Source organism: Hemitrygon akajei, chromosome 2 (assembly GCF_048418815.1).
Source record: "Hemitrygon akajei chromosome 2, sHemAka1.3, whole genome shotgun sequence".
NCBI lineage: Eukaryota > Metazoa > Chordata > Chondrichthyes > Myliobatiformes > Dasyatidae > Hemitrygon > Hemitrygon akajei.
Genome location: NC_133125.1, coordinates 40,725,901 through 40,741,583, shown reverse-complemented (window position 1 = coordinate 40,741,583; position 15,683 = coordinate 40,725,901).

The following is a 15,683-nucleotide window of genomic DNA, read 5'->3' as shown; positions in this document are numbered from 1 at the left end:
ATCTTCCGAAACCATGCCAGAATCTATTTATTCTTGAAAGGTCATTACTATGGCCACCTGGTCCAGGTAATTTATCTAACTTCAGCCCTTTCAGTTTCCCAAGTATCTTCTCCCTAGTAGTGGCAACTTCACTCACTTCAACCCCAGCACTCTCAAATTTCAAGCATACTGCTTCTGTCTTCCACAGTGAAGGCTGATGCAAAACACTTATTCAGTTCCTCCACCATTTCCTTGCCCCCCCCCCATTACTACCTCTCCAGCATCAATTTCCAGTGGTCCAATATCTATCTCACGTCTCTATTACTCTTTGTATATCTGAAGAAACATTTGTTATCCCCTTTAATATTATTGGCTAGTTTACCTTTGTGTTCTATCTTTTCCTTCATTATGACATTTTTTTGCCTTCTGTTGGTTTTTAAAAGCCTTCCAATCCACTAACATCCCATTAATTTTTGCTCTATCATGTGCCCTCTCTTTGGCTTTCATGCTGGCTTTGACTTCCCTTGTCAGCCATAGTTGCTTTATCCTGCCTTTAGAATACTTCTTCTGTATCTAACCTGTTCCAAATTGTTCCCAAAAACTCCAGCCACTGATGCTCTGCTGTCGTCCCTGCTAATCTCCCCTTCCAATCAACTTTGGCCAGCTCCTTTCTCATGCCTCTGTAATCCCCTTTACTCCACTGTAACACTGATACATCTGACTTTGGCTTCTCCCTCTCAAACTGTAAGGTGAATTCTATCATATTATGATCACTGCCTCCTAAGGGTTCCCTTACCTTAAGCTCCCTAATCAAATGAGGTTCATTACACAACACCCAATCCAGAATAGCTGATCCCCTAGTAGGCTCAACCACAAGGCATTGGTATATTAAGGCAGAGGATGATAGGTTCTTAATTAGTAAAGGCATCAAATGTTATGGGGAGAAGGCAGTTGAATGGGGGCGAGAGCAAAAATAAATAGGTCATGATCAAAAGGCAGAGAAGACTCGATGGGCCAAATGGCTTAACTCTGTTCCTATGTCTTATGGTCTTATCACCCTCAACCCTCTGTTGCTATATTTCCCTTCTCCTCCTGGCTTCATCCGCCTATTTGTTTTCCTTACCTGTTTCCACTTTTCACAACCAGCCTGTCTCAACCCTCCCCTCTCCCTCACCTGACCCCATCATCCTCCTCTCATCTGGATTCACCAACCTCACTCTGTAGACTGGCTATTTTCTCTCTACGTACTCGGTGCTGATGCAGGGTCTCGAACGGAAATGTCCGCTCTCCCTTTGCCTCCAGATGCTGCTTGACCTGCTGAGCTCTTCCAGCAGTCTTCTAATTACCATTTTAACATGGTCTTTACTAAAATATAGCCCCCTTTATAAGTATTTGAAAAGCAATCTACTTTTGTTTTTACAGGCCCTCCACCTCATCTTTACGGCTACTCTAACAACTAGTCATTTTAGTAGCATAGTAAAACTCTGACAATCCAATATTCTTGAGACTTGGAAATACCAGGCTTGCCTATTTTCTGGACTCTTTAAGATGTCCCTCCACTTAACACCAAGATGCACTTCTTCTACATGTTACATAGAGTATAATCAATTTTCCAGTGAACCCAGTGAGCTTAAAGGCACAGGAAATGTTAATGTACCCCAAATCCCAGCTCAAGCCATGAAGCAACCCACATTCCTGATCCGTGTTGTTCCAAACCTCAACAGTAGCTGAGGAAATGAAGTCAGGGAATAGGAGGTATGGGTGAGGAAAACGTAGCTGGATCAAGTGAATTTCTGGAAGAGTAAAGGGGATGTAGGAATATACTTAAGGAAATCAGGCAGGTGAAAATGGGGAATGAGATAGTTTTAAAAGAGATGACTAAGGAAGATCCAAAGATAATTCTTAAATATTTTAAGCAAAAATGAGTTACTAGGGAGAGAATAGGGCCCCTCAAGGACTAAAGTGGAAATCTATGTGTGGATCAGCAGGAGATCAGCTAAGTGCTCAATGAAAACATTGAAGATTAGAGAACTTGGGAAAGTTTATGGAAATCTATTGAGAATAGCCTACATTACAGCAGGTAAGCTGCTGGAATCTTAAAATGCAAATGGGCCTGATCAGGTACATCCAAAAACTTCCTGAGAAGCTCGAGAAGAAATTGCATGGTCACTTGCAGAGATATTTGTATCTCTGTTAACAATAGGTGAAGTGGCAGAAAACTGGAGAATGGCTAATGTTGTGCCCTTATTTAAGAATTGTTGCAAGAAAAACTACAGACCAATAAACCTCAGATTTGTTGAGGGGGTCTGAGAGATAAGGGACACATGCATTTGAAAACATAGGGATTGATTAGGGATAGTCAGCAAGGCTTTCTATATGAGAGATCACCTCACTGATTTGACTAAGATTAATGGGGTCATGGCAGTACGTGTAATACATACAGGCTTCAGCAAGCCTTTTGACAAGGTTCCACATGATAGGCTGCTTTGGAAATTAAATCACATAAGATGTAGGAAGCCTTCATGAACCACACACTTGGCCCACAGTCCTGCCTACACTCTACACCACTAGCTCAGGCCACACATCCTGGATTCTTGGCTCACATTCTGAGCTAAAGACTGAGTCAAATACAGACCATCAAGATTTGTTAACAATCAGATCTCAGACTACTGCAGTGTTGCTTCGTACTTTCCAGAAGAAAATCAAATAGGGCATTACTTTAGGAACATACTCCATGAAGGGTTGGAAATCCATCCTCAGTCAGTAATGCTAAGTATAGGCATCAATGGAATCAATTATAAAAGCAAATTTCCAGATTTATAATTAGTATGTTCAAACCCATAATAACCCAAATATCTGTTAAATTTTTGGATAATCTATATATCAGAAGACTCTATGAGATTTTCAAATCTAAAGTACATATATATTTGGAATGGTGACATTTAATTAAATATTTGCATATACACTTACTTCTAAACCAACATTGCCTTTTCTGTAATTAATCATTTCTATGTAAACAATCCAGTACCTCAAAATACAAACTTAAGAAAGGCATAAGAATAAAAATGAAAATTACTTCAAAACTGAAGTCAAGCTCATCATTATGTTTCTTACCCAAGAGAATGCAGAGTCAGCAAAAACTAGGAGTGACAGGAACGCAGTAAGATGAACAGCAATGTTCGCCACCACAAAGACTGATCCTATGCAGGCAGCCTCTATAAAGTTATTTGGTTCACTACAGATTAAAAAACTTATGTAAGACAGTCCATTATGCATCACAACAGTTAAAAATTTGTATAAACCATATCCCCCAAGTAAAAAAAATGTTGGTTCATGATATAACCTATCACTACTAACACAAACCAACTACCAATTCACCGGAAAAAAGTAATATGCTGTGATAACGTGAATCTCCAGAGTTTGTACACTGATTTACATTGCTCTGCCATGTGTTGTTTGCTAAATGGTTTTTCATTTTCAATCTCTCTGTTATTTGTGCAATTGTACATTATGCTTGTTAAAACTCAATGCAGTAAGACATAAGTAACAAGGCAAGTGTCATTTTAATAGCATGGTAACTATTAATGCAATGTCAGCCCAGATACAAAACATATCAAAGTTTTGAGTCTCTATGGACACTGAGCAAACTGTTAATTAGGAACAAAATATTTACAGGTACCTCACTATTCAGTTTCATTTTTATCTCTTTATCCAATCTCTCTTTTCCTCATTGTTTTCTCTTGCTCTACAAAACTCGATTACATTTATTCTCCTCTTAATTGTTTTGTAGTACCTTTCTTAATCTTAAAATGCCATAAAAAGTCATGAGATATATCTAGCACCCCATTTCCCACACAAAGGGCCATGTATCTCATTACTCTTGCCCTCCATTATCAGTTCACACAACCAGCAAATTAAAATGCAAACTATCTGAGCTGAAGGGTACAAGAAAAAGATTGAACTAATGATGACTTATTCCAGTAAAGTTTCATCCTGCTGGTTTTTAACGGTATTTAAAAACTGTTTGCTCTAATCACAGTGCTACACAAGCACACACTACAGACTCTAGTTAGAAACTGTTCGGCCACAGTATCCTATCCTAGTGTAGAATACCACTAGGCCCAGAGCTCCAGCCAGAATAAGTCCGATTGACCACTACATTCAGTATTATATGGGCAAGACAATTTTGAATCCACAGTCAATTTGCTATGAATCCTGTCCATCTTAATCTTCTAGATGAACCTCCCATATTTCCTCAGTCAAGATGAAATGGTGGAGCAGACTCGATGGGCCAAATAGCCTAATTCTGCTCCTATATTTTATGATTTTATAAGGGATCCTATCAAGCACTACTAAAATCCAAGTAGACCACATCCACATCTATCTTCAACCAGCTTTATCAGCTCCTCAAAAAACTAAATTGTTAGTAAACACCTCACAAAGCCACACTGACTGTCCCTGATTAGGCCATGATTTTCCAAACGATCATAAATCTGATCTATAAGAATCTTCTCCAGCAGTTTCTCTAGCACTGACAGAGATATGAACCTTACCTGTGAACATCCTGACTTCTGACCTTATAATGTTTAAGAGCTGATTAATGAAGCAATGAAATTGTCATATAGAACTCCAGCAGTGATATTGCAGGGCTGGGATAATGAGCTTCTGACAACAATAACATTTTCCTTTGTGTGAAATATAACAGCAAGAACTGGAGTTAAGTTTTACCAAGAAGCCTTGGCGCTACATTTGGTTAAACGGTACCTTGATGTCAAAAGGAACCTTGTCTCTGAGAACGCTCTAACAAGTAACTTTAAAAATCTTGATTATAGCCAGAACCACACAGCTTGCTTGATTAGTGGGCCATTAACCATCATAAACATTAATTCCCTCAACCACCAAACATTAGCTGAAGTGGATACCATGTACAATATACACTACCACTTTTCACCCAGATTACTCTGATAACAGCTGCCTGAGAGACTCCACCTAGTTTGTCACTACCATTTAAGGTTTTCCTTCATTGTTTGAAGTTAATCTGTTCCTTGTGATCTTTCAAAATATAAATCCATTTTTCTCTATCTACCCTCCTTGTTTTAGCCAATCCACCTGCCTAAGAATCAAGGGATGCCTTTTTCATGCCTTTCTTTCTTTTGTCTAGAAGAAGAAAGAAGCATACTTAAGATTTAGGAAGTAAGGATGTGACAGGACTCCAGAGAGCTATAAGGTAGCCAGGAAGGAACTCAAAAATGGATTTAGCAGAGCTAGAAAGGGACATGAGAAGACCCTGGTAATTGGGATTAAGGAAACCTCAAGGCACTCTACATGTATACATGAAGAAAAGAAGAATGACTGGAGTGAGGATACAACTGATCAGGTATAAAAGAGGACATATGTAAGTGGAATTGTAAGTAGGGGAGGCCCTTAATGAATACTTTGCTTCAGTATTCACCAGTGAGGGCAACCTTGACAAATCCAAGGGCAGCTTAAATCAGGCTGATAATCTGGAACATGTCAACATTTATAAAGAGGATGTGTTGGAACTTTTGAAAAACATTGGGATAGATAAGTCCCTGGGGCCGAGTGGGATATACCCCAGATTACTATGAAAGTGAGGGAAGATATTGCTGTACCTTTGACAATGATCCTTTCATCATCACTGGCTACAGACGTAGTACCAGAAGACTGCAGGTTGGCAAATGCTATTACTTTGTTCAAGAAAAGTAATAAGCATAACCTGGGAATTATAGACCAGTGAGACTTACATCAGTTGGTGGGCAAACTATTGGAGGGGGTTCTAAGAGATAGGATCAGTGAGCATTTGAAGAAGCTTAGTCTGATTAGGGATTGTTAGCCTGGCTTTGAAATGGGCAGGTTGTGCCTCATAAGCCTGACTGAATTCTTCAAGGATATGACAAAACAAGTTAATAAAGGTAGAGCAGTGGACTTGGTATGTATGTATTTTAGTATGGCATTTGACAAGATTTCCTGTCATAGGCTCATTCAGAAGGTCAGGAGGCAGGGGATCCAGGGAAGGTTGGATGCCTGGATTCAGAACTGACTTGCCCACAAAAGGCAGAGGGTGGTAGGAGATGGAGGATATTCTGCCTTGAGGTCAGTGACCAATGGTGCTCCGTAAGCAAAGAGTCTGGGACCCCTGCTCTCTGTGATTTTTATAAATGTCTTGAATGAGGAAGTGGAAGGATGGGTTAGAAAGTTTACAGATGATATGGAGGTCGGTGGTGCTGTGGTTAGTGTAGAGGGTTGTTGTAGGTTACAATGGAACGTTGATAGGATGCAAATTTGAACTGAGAAGTGGCAGATGGAGTTCAACCTGGAAAAATGTGAAGCAATATACTTTGGAAAGTCAAACTTGCAGGTAGAGTACAGGGTTAATGGTAGGATTCTTAGCAGTTTGGAGAAATAGAGGGATCTTAGGGTCCACATGCATAAAACCCTCAAAGTTGCTGTACAAGTTGATAGGCTGGTTAAGAAGACATATGTGTTGGCCTTTTTTACTCTGGGGAATTGAGTTCAAGAGCCACAAAGTAATGTTGCAGCTCTATAAAACTGGTTAGACTTGAGAAAAATAATTCGACTCTTGGAATATTTGAGCCAAATTAAGTTTAAGTGGCTTTATTTCTAATTTCCTAAATATTAAAAATACACACATTTCTAAAAGAACAACAAAACTTCTACTTATGTCACAGGTAATAAAATCCAAATCAATCACTCACCCCAAAAGAAATAAAGGCTCTTAGGACAGATCCAATAATGGTAGAAAATCCACTGAACATTACAGGTAGTGTGAGATCCTTCATAGATGGATGAATCATCAATGGAGATTCAGTCTATGCAGAACACATCAAAAAAAATTTTTTAAACCAGCCACCAACACACCATTTTTACCAAAATATCCTGCTGTCATGGAAACAACATGCAGCATTATAAAAGAATTTTGTCTCACTATAAGGCAAATTCACTGGTTGGCAGTATTGATGAAGTCAGAATTATGGTTAATGCAGAGCACAATTGCAAAATAGAAACTTTCTATGTGAAGAGAAAGAAATGAAAAGAAAACAATGATAGTGAGGTAGCACTTGAATGAGAGAACAGACATCATTTTACAGCAAACTGAAAAGAGGTTTGTAAACTTCACTGTCAAAACACAAAGTGTAAAAAATGTGAAGAAACAATGTGGTTTTCAGATCAAAGCAACTTAGGAAAAAAAGTTCCATGATTGCTCACAATTGTTATTAAATAACATTTTGTTAATATCACATCACAGAGGCATAGGCAAAAACATGATCAAGTAATACATGGAGGGCATTATACAAGCAACATTATGCGGAGATACAAGAAGACTGCAGATGCTTGAATCTGCAACAACAAGCTGAAATATCAAACAAAAAGGAAATTTGGGAAACTATATATATCAGTAACCTAGAGATTTATTTTACCTCTGTAGACACTACAAGGAAATTATTGGAATAGAGTGCGAGGGTAGGATACCAGGAGCCTTCCCCAACATCTGCACCACAAAAGATCTTTGCTCACTCTTCACCCCAGAAGGAGGCAGTCTATAAGCAGGCAAATACAGACAGTTTATGAAACAGACATCAGGTGATGCACAGTGAAAAAACCTTAAAATTATATTGTAAGTTGAAACTCCTGAACAGAATCAAAGAAGTAACTCATGTCTCTATTCACATAGTGTCATCTAGCTATTCGTATGAAGGACCAAGATGGGCTGTTGTGATAAGAGGGCGGAATATCAAGCTCTTTAAGACAGAGAAATTAATAGCCTAAAGACACCTGAATGTGGAGCAATAAACGTTTTATGAACTGCAGAACACAAAAGGGATGACACAGTGGTGCAGCCGCTGCCTCAGAGCTGGCGTCCAATCATGCCATCCAGTTATGTTTGGGTGGAGTTCACAATTTCTCTGTGACTATGTGGGTTTTTCCAGTTTCCTTGATTTCTTCCCATGGCTCAAAGGTATGTAGAATGGTAGGTTAATTGGCTCTAATGTGTTGATGGATGGTAGCATCTGGGGGAGCTGATATAAGAAAGTAGAGAGAATTGAAAAAATAAGATTAGAGTAAATAGATAATTGCTGGTCAGTATTGGACTTGACCCGGCCAAAGAACCTGCTTCTTTGACAAAACACAATGAGCACAGTACTTCTTAGGGATAATGACTGAGGCAAATTTTTACTGGACCCAAGGGAGAACAGACACAAAAAATATCAGAAAGTCAGACAAGTTAGATTGCATGTCATTATAGAAATCAACCTAATTACTTTCCCCGGAAGAAAGCTGTCAAATTCCACAAATAGCACCATACAGGAGGTTACTGCACCACCACCACCCTGCCACCCCAAAGAGTGCAATTGCTCGATCAGAAGGATTAAAATACTAGAAAAACAGAACCTTTGGGAAAGGGTTGAAGTGCCAGATGATTGGTAGGGAGTTAGAGAGGAGTACAAATAGGAAAAGGAAGCAAGTGGGGAAACCAAAACCTGAAAGTGAAGTAACTAGAAGGCATTATTTGGTATTTTAATGGCTGATCACTACTGAAGCAGGGGAGGAGGAGGCAATGCCATTGATTTGAGTGTTACTCTGTGGTGACAAAGAAGGGTCCAGGGTATTATTATACCTTAGGTTTGGGAAAAGGCTAGAGGGCTAACTGAAATCAGCTCATTATTTATTTCAACAACTTTGGAAACTCTGCTGTCAGGAAAAGTATTTCAATGAATTTCCTAACGTCACAATGCACCTTGACAAATTTGACCAATTCAGAACTACATGATCTAGAATTTTGTGGATTATTCTACTCAAGAGCTAAAAGTTGTTATAGTCGTGACACACTCCTGAAGCCTAGGAGACAGAGGTGTATATAAAAGTCATGGGGAAATATAGATAGAGCGATAGAGGGCATAAGGAACTTGAAGGGCAGTGTTTTATGTTACATAAAGAGTAGCATGTACATGGACTGAACTGCCAGAAAAAGTGGCTGAGGCAAGTACAATAACAAATTGTAAAAGACTGTTCGATAGGTGCATGGATTGGAAAGGTTTAAAAGGCCATGGGTCAAGCACTGGCTTGTTTGGGACATCTTGCTCAACATGGACCAGTTGGGCCAAGGGGTATTGTTTCCATGCCATGGCACTCTATGGATGCTGAAAACCAAGTCAGACCCTTAAACCTAAACAGAAAAATGGTTTCACATGCATCAATGAAATTAGCACATAGGACTTTAAACCAAGTTCAGCTAGCATAGCATAGAAAGTGGTGATTGGGTAGGAGTGACAATTGAAAGTGCTAAGGGTCTAATAGGATATCTCAATTTTGATAAACCATTGGATTAAGCAAATTAAAGGCAGTGGAAAATGTGAGCCAATAATTTTGTGCCAGGATATTTTCAGATGTGGGACAGACTTAAAGATCTGAAGAGAAACATAAACTGAGCAAGTAATTTCCAGTTCAGTTTTCCAATTAAAATTCTGCCAGGGCAGCCTGCACTCCGAGCTTTGAGATGACAATGATTTAAACTAGAGCCACAGGTTTCATGAAAGTACAGATTGGGCTGTATTTAGTTGAAATTTATCTGCCTGGTGCCCTAGTAAAGTGGAAGAAATTTGAATCTGCAATGTTGAAATACGACAGTATCTTATTCAGCTGAATTGTACTCACCTATCCCACAAATATGTGGCTTGCTGCCACCAGTAACTCGATGGGAGCTATACCCCGTAATTCGCATTATCCAGCCAATCTGAACAATGCATAAGAGTCTAAACTACTTCAAAGTTCAACATAAATCTATTATCAAAGTACTTTTGATTCATGGAATATTGTTACAAAGAAATTTAAAATAGAACCATTTATTTTAATGTGAACATTCAAAGTAGGTCACTTGGCCTCTGAAGCCTACTTTGTGATATAATTAAAAAAAATTGACTGAGCTATTTGTAAGCTCAGCTTTGCATTCTGGTCTACCTTTAGTAACCTTTTAACTCCTTGCTTATCATCTGCACCTCTGCCTTAAACATATTCAAAAATTCTTTTTCCACTATATTTTTAGGAAAAGACTGCTGGAGGTATATGAATCTCCAAGAGATGAATTTTATCTCAGTGTTATCTTCAAAGTTCAACAGAAATGGATTTTAATTCTAGATTCTCACAAGAGAGAATTACGTTCATCCTGTCAAGAGTCCTCAGGATCTTGATAGAGGACATGACTAGAATAATGATGCTCATGCTGGAAATAGTTTTGTTTTATTTAGAAATCAAGGTATATATTCAGCATTGCCATGTCACAGCAAAGCTGAAAGGAATAAAGCTAATAGGTGGTAATTGTACAGCACCTAGATTAGATTTATAGGATGAAAAAGCAAAAGGAAGAAAACAAAGATTTGATGACAAACTCAAATGACAATATATTAACTCTAAGTGCCACAAATAGAATACAAAGAATAAAAACAAAACATAACACAAGGTCTTTTGAAATTTAAAAGATAAGATAGGAAAATAAACAGGTGCACAGATGAATCAATGGGTTTAAAAATGAGGTGGGTCGGCATCGTAGTGGTTAGCACAACCAGCGGCCCAGGTTCAATTCCCACTGTTGCCTATATAGAGTTTGTGCATTCTTCCGGTGAATGTGTGGGTTTCCTCGGAGTGCTCCGGTTTCTTCACTCAGTGCAAAGATGTTCTGTTTGGTTGGTTGGTTAATTTGCCGTTGTAAACTGTCCTGTGATTAGGCTAGGGTTAAATTAGGGGGTTGCTGGGCAGAGCTGCCTGAAGGGCCAGAAGGGCCTATTTCAGGCCGTACCTCAGAAAAATAAATATAATTTTAAAAAATCTTCGACTATTCCAGCAATAATGGAACCATACAGCACAAAAAAAAGCAAATCTTTCAGCACGCTAAGTGATTATTTGTACTGGTCCCAGTTACAAGCCGTTCTCCATAGATTTCAATGCGTTTGCAATTCAAGTTCTGGTCTAGTTATTTATTAAACGTTGTGAAGGCAGATTCTCTCACTATCCACTCAGGCAACGCATTTCAGATTCCAACCATTAGTGGAAAAAAGAACTTCCCTCAGATCCCTTCCAAACATTTAATCCCTGTCCTAAATCGATGCCTTCTAGTTTTGGGCAGCTTCTACTTCTATCATATACTATAATTAAATTATTGGATCAATGGTAGAAAGTAAATGAATAAATAAAGAATTTTGACTCTATGTCATTGCCCAATTAACATTTCCCAAGAATTGCCAGGAATCTTCAATGGGTAATAAAATGCTTCCATCTAAAGCAACCACAAACATTAGGGGCAGCATGTTGCATCGTGGTTAGCACAACGTTTTACAGTACCAGTGACCCTGGCTCAATTCCCACTGCTGCCTGTAATGAGTTTATACTTTCCCTCCATGAACACGAGTTTCCTCCTTGTGCTCCGGTTTCCTCCCACAGACCAAAGACGCACAAACTGGTAGGTTAATTGTTCATTGTAAATTGTCCCACTGTTAGGCTAGAGTTATATCGGGGGATAGCTGGGTGATGCAGTTTAAATTCCGCACCATATCGCAATAAATAAATTAGGCAGCTGTGAAAAAAATAATGAGGGGAATTTAATGAACCTTTCTTTTGGTAAAGCAGATACATGCCTGCTTTAGCTATCTGAATTTCCCAAAAAGAGTTTGATTTAATTAACTCCAAGGTGATAAAGATAGGCATGACGGCTTTCACAATAGATGCACTAATGGATAGAAACGTACAATATTACAGATGAGGAAAGGTGGTATTTGCATTGGATAGAATATGGGGTCAGCTGTTCAGTGCAGTTTCAAAGAAAGTAGTGAAATTAAGATCAGTCTAGTACAGTCTGACAGAATGGCAAGGACGTTGGTGATGAGGGATCTTAATGGCTTTGATTACACTAATAGTTTTTCAAAACCGTGACTTTCTTTATCCCAGATATTTGACAACAAGTAGAATCTCTAAAATGTATCGCACAGAAGAGGACACATTTGGCTGATAGAATCCAAACTGATCAATAAATTGAATCACGTATAGGTTTCTCCCACTCCTGGCTCCTGATCTGCCCCTGTTAGGTGATAACATAAATCCATTGAGGGTTTATGCCTGCACTACCCTTTCAAGCAGTAGGTTCTTGACTCCTGGTACTCACTGGGTGAAAATACTTTCTATCAATTCCCCTAAATTCCTCATATCCATTACCTTAAACGTCCTCCAGTTCTCAACCTCAGTCTAGAAAAATACATTCTTCCTGTCCGTGGAGCTAAGATCTTGCAATATTTTAAGCACCTCTTAAATATCCTCTGTAGAGAGTAGCAGTTACGATCAAAGAGAATAGTGTAGTAAAGATTAATATAAACATTAACCATCTTTCAAACGTAATCTACAAACAGTAATTGGTCTTCAAATCACAAGGAGAGCTGCATAAATAAATACTGCCTCTGGGAAGCAGAAGGCTACTGTTTTACAGCAGCAGAACATTTTACAGATATGCTTTGAAAACTGACATGAACACAAGACATGCTTATGTGTATTGGCCAAATGTCACACTGCCTTACATAATTGGACCACAACAAACCAGGCATCAGACATCTTGAGCTTAAATATTTTGCACCATTGTGACCAAGTTAAAGGAAAATCCCAGACTGGCTGAGATTCATGGGAGACGGCAAGACATCGTAGGCAGCCCTGATGGTGGAGCTCGCTCTGAATGTCTCCCTGTCCCATAGCTCTCTCTCTCTTTCTTTTCTCCACTCCCTCCCATCTCAACCATTGCCCTTGCCTTGCCTGAGTGAAGGCCTTTGCACACCTTGCTGCCTCCTCCTGCCGACGTATCTCCTGCGTCTCTGAGACAGAGCAGCCTTGTTCCAGGCTGGTGTACTGTCCAAGGCCCAGACCACTCCTCCCTTGCTGCACTCGGCCCATGATGTCCCTGTGCTTGAGTGCCGCCTTTGCTTGCTCAGTTGCTTCTGATGGAGTCCATTTTCCCCCAGTATCCACAATGAGGGCAGCTTGTGCTACAAATGGATCACTCGCCTCTGTTAACATCATCTCCCGTCTTACTTTGGCGCACCTATACTCCTCTGAAAGACTGGAAATGGGTAGCTCTAGGACTCCTTTGCCACAGAGCCCAATGCTGCTGAGGCACCTGGGAAGACCAAGCCACTTCCTTACATATGAGCTGATCAGTCTCTCTAGCTTTTCCACCTTTGAGATTGGAACTTCATACAGGATTAGTGGCCACATGAGGTGTGGAAGGAGCCCAAATTACATACACCAGAGCTTCACCTTGCCATGGAGTGTGGTTGTGTCGATGCTCTCGAGGCCACTGACAACATCCTTCCTGAGCTGATCTACCTGCTCTGTGTCTTTGAGGGATGCGTTATACCACTGACCTAGGCACTTCACAGGCTTCTCGAAGACTGTTGGAATCGTCTTATCGCCCATGTAGCGCGTTGGACTCCCAGCTTCCCCTTGACGATGGAGATGCGTCTGGACTTGCTCGGCTTGATCTTCAACTGAACCTGCTCAATACTCTCTTGAAGCTTTCTCAACAGGCATATAGTACAAGCCTTGGTCGTGGTGAGTGTTGTGAGATCGTCCATGTATGTTCTGATAGGCGGCAGCCTCAGACCAGGTCTTATACGCTGTCCTCCAACCACCCATCGAGATGCTCTAATGATCACCTCCATGGCCTTGGTGAAGGCCAGCAGGGAGATGGTACAACCAGCCATGATTCCCACTTCCAGATGTTGCCATGCTGTGGTGTAGTCTGCTGTTGTCAAACATAGCTGCATGTCCTGGAAGAAGGCCTTAACAAGACTTGTGAGGGCCACTGGGGCCCTGAAGAAGTCGAAAGCAGCCCAGAGAAGTTTACGAGGGACTGAGCCGAAGGCATTGGCGAGGTCCAGGAACACTACGTGAAGAGCTGTTCCCTCCTTCTTGGTGACCAGCATCTGATGCCAGATGGTGCAAGCGCGTTCCAGACAGCCAGAGAAGCCCGAGATCCCTGCTTTCTGGATTGATATATCAATCAGATGGTTTCTTTGCAGGTATTTTGACAGCCTATGAGCCTCCGCACTAAAGACCACAACAAACCAGGCATCAGACATCTTGAGCTTAAATATTTCGCACCATTGTGACAGAGTTAAAGGGAAATCCAAGAATGGCTGTTTTGCCATTTAGCACAGAGTAAGCTCTCACAAAACTCTGATAAAGGAAGGATATTTTGGATGCCTAGATTTTAATTTCAGAGTCATTTACAATATTGATGTGAACTACCTCATCTCAACAAAGGTGTTTGATAGTCTTTGCACTTACAGGGCATTTTCACTGTACATTTTCCATTTTTTTTCCAATTGTCTCTTCCTGAAGTCCAGAGCTTTCCTACTCATTTTCAACCACAATGCCTATTTTAGTATCCTCAGGAAATGTCTCAATAAAAAAAAACTAAACTGCCAACGCTATAAGTCTGAAATAAACAGAAAATGCTAGGAAACATCAATGGAAATGTTAGCATTTCATATCTAACACCCTTCATCATTACTGAGAAGGGAAGACCTAAGCAAAATGCTAGTTAAGGAGGTGGGTTTCAGAGAGATGTAGAAAGGCAGGAAAATTTATTTCTGATAAAGTGGGATAAACAACTTAAGATATAACCAGCAATGATGAAATCAAGGGAGAAAAATTGGAGGGAATGTCTAAATCATGCCCCTTACAGTTAACTGCAAGAAGTATAAGAACATGGTCTTCCCATCATTAGAACTACTGGAGGCTGTTATCCTTTCCCTATCTCACAGTGACAATTTTAAGCTGTATCGAACAATGTTTTATCCTTCTGATCAATTTGCTATCTGGTATTTAGTTAAATACAGTAGAGTTGCATCACATACCACCTGACCATTGCTATATGCAGTTTTAGTTGTCACCATAACCAATAAAACTCTACTGCAAACTTTTTGCTTCTCACCTATATCCACTGAAAAAACATTCTCAACTCTGTGAACTGTTTCACTTCCCACAGATATAGCTTAATGTGTCGAGTGTCTCCAACAATATCAGAGTTACAACATCTACAGTTTTTTCTCAGGATGTTAATACCAAATGGGAGAAAGAAGGAAATGTGTTTAGGTATTTTATCAGTAAAAGGATTGTATTGCTGGGATTGTGATATGTCGTTAAATCCCTTAAATGTTCTGGATCTGACAGTCCATACTCCATCTTGAAAGATTTTTTTTGATTCTTGTAACATGAAGCATACAACATCAATATGTAGGCTTGACTAGGATAACGATATCTGGATCAGAATAACAATAGTGAAGGTCAGGACATTGGCTTATTCAGAGAAAGCAGAATATTATCTGACTATATTGCATTGGGAGTATCAGTAACTGACTTGATCTGTTACATCGCAAACTTTCTGCTTTTCACTAGTTCAACTTGTAAGACATAGGACGCAAGTTTGTTTTAAACCATATTTACATGAGCTGAGTAACTGTAGTTACAGCAGAGTTAAATTACATCATTATGTTGAACGATACAGATATGATAATCCACCATTAACAGAACATCTGGCGGAGTTGATAAAACAAATTGACTAATCACAAAAACATTATTATATTCTGACTCATGGTAATAAATAAAGAGAAGTTCCATAACATCAG